We start from the raw sequence: 2543 nt of genomic DNA, 5'->3' as shown, positions 1-2543 counted from the left end.
TTTCTGTGGTGTCTCCTTTCCTTTCCTTACAAGAAGAGAAGCAGAGATTTCCCTCCCTGTTTATCTTTGTGACAAACATCACAGCATCAGAAAACTTACTGTTCCTTGAATAGCTGAGTGGATGAAAATGTAAACACCCAGCCGTGTTTCACAAGGGCCATCTTTTTTTGTAAAGAGGTTATTTGCCCAAGGCCGGTCTGCCAAGAGAGTCCTCACTGAGTCTCAGGTGCACACCCTGGTCTTCCAGCCATGGAGACATTTCCTCTGGGAACTGGGCTGCAGCCTGTATCCTCGTCCCCCTCACCTGCCCACAACCCCCAGAATCAGAAATAGGACTATCAAAGACCAAGAGAAGCAGAAATTGGGAAGGAGAAAGAGGAAGTGGGCTGAATGGTCCTAGGGAGAATCTGGCATTCTTAAAAAAGATAAGGAGAGATGCCCATACACCCTGGGCCACAGAGGAGGGCCTGTCCCAAGGGGGCCTGGGTGGGCTTGTCTAGGGAGAAAGCGATGGATCTTCCCAACAGTAGTGATGCCAGCATTTATTTTATGCGTCCTATGGGCGAAACCCTACACTAGAATGTTTACACCCTGCACTTCATTTAATCCCACACCGACTCCATGCAGCAGATGTGGTTATTATTCCCACTTCAAAGATGAGGAAACTGAGGGTTACAGAATTTAGATAATGTATTCGTTTTCTGTCTCGGCTGTAACAAATGATCAGAGACTTAGTGGCTTAAAACAACACAAATTTATTATCTTACATTCTAGAGGTCAGAAGTTCAATGTGAGACACACTGGGCTGCGTTCCTCCCTGGAGCTTCTGGGGGTGAATCTGTTTTCTAGCCTTTTCCAGCTTCTAAAGGCTGCCCGCATCCACAGCGCATGTCCTCCTTCCACCATCTTCAAAGCCGGCCACGATGGGGTCAGTCTTCCTCATGCCACATCGTTCTGACGGTCTCTTCCACCTCCTTCTTTGACTTTTAAGGACCTTTGTGATGACATTGGGCCCATTCACATAAACCAGGGCAATCTCCCTATCTTAAGGTCAGTTGGTTAGCAACTTTCATTCCACAAGCAACTTTAATTCCCCATGGCCACGGAAGGTCATGTATTTATAGGTTCCAGGGATCGGGATGTGGGTATCTTTGGCAGGGGGCGGGGGGAGGCGCAGTATTCTGCCTCCACAGGCAGTTGATTCAAGTTCACACAGCCGGTGGGTGGAGGAGGCAGGATTTGAATCCAGGAAGCCCCTCACTGCCCTGGGCCCCCCAAACACTCTGCACCTGTGCCCTGAACCGGAACTCCTTCTGGCTGGAATTAAGTGGTTTTCTCAGCTGAGCTCCTTGAGGGCTCAGCGTGTGTCTTGACTGAGTTGACGACATTGCCCCCTTTCCTTAGTGGGGGCATCGGCTGAGTGTCAGGCCCATTCCACGGACTCGGGCACTGAATACAGGGACTTGCCCAGGGCACGTGCAGCAATAACAGACAGAACGCTCCTGCTCAGTCCATCACACCGCCTGCCCGCCTCTCGGGGTGTGTTCCAAGAAGTAGGAGCTGAATATGTGTGTGTGGGACAGAACCCAAGGGAATGAGACTAACAGGTCTCACAAGAGAGAAGAAGTGAAGCAGAATTACAAATAAAGCAGACCCACAGGGAGGCAGGGTCTCATGTCCAAGCAGAGAAGGAGTTTCCAGGAACTCCCTGAGTTTCCAGGAACCATGGGCATGGCTCACATCTCAGGGGCAAAAATTCCCCTGATGAACAGAGGAGAGTCTCCACCTGTCATATAGGGCCTGGTTTTCAGCCTCTTCTCCTGACACACATGATGGATGTGCTTACCCGGACACGATCCCCTGAGGCCCACAGACAAGGGGGCTGGACTCTGCTGTTCTAGAGCTTGCTGCAACTTCACCTTCCCCCGAGTCACAACAGCTTCTCAGACGGCAGGTGAGTGACAGCAATAGTGCTACAGGACAATCTTGATAGCAGCAGAGATCAGTGGTTCAGAATACAGGCTTGGAGCCAGCCTGCATTGCAATCCTGGCTCTAGCCCTGACTAGCTGTGTGCTCTTAGGCAAGCTGATTGACCTCTCTGGGCCTCAGCTCCCGTAACTGTAAAATGGGAATAATAGAGGTACTTAGTTCAAAACGTTATTGTGATAATTCCTTTATTGAGTAAGCACTCATAAAAGTAGCTATTACTATTTAGAAAAAATTCTGGGGCATTATTTTAGTAATCAAGATAAAGTTTCTCTCTCTCCCGCCCCCTTTATTTATTTATTTTTAATTTTTTTTTTTTTAGGGAAAAGATGGAGAGAGTTTGGGGGGTCCAGAGTAGAAAAGAGCTGCCTCTTTATCTAGAAAGAGTTGCTATCTTTACATTATTAAATCTTTCTCTCTGTGAACATGGTCTATCTCTTTATTTATTGAGGCTGTTTTTAAATGTCTATCATTAAAATTTCAGAATTTTCTTTGCAAAGATTGTGCATATCTTTTGTCAGCATTATTTTTAGATACTTTGCAGGACTTATAAAAT

The sequence above is a fragment of the Equus przewalskii genome, chromosome 10 (genome assembly GCF_037783145.1).
Source record: "Equus przewalskii isolate Varuska chromosome 10, EquPr2, whole genome shotgun sequence".
NCBI classification, from domain to species: domain Eukaryota; kingdom Metazoa; phylum Chordata; class Mammalia; order Perissodactyla; family Equidae; genus Equus; species Equus przewalskii.
Note: the sequence above shows the minus strand (reverse complement) of the source record.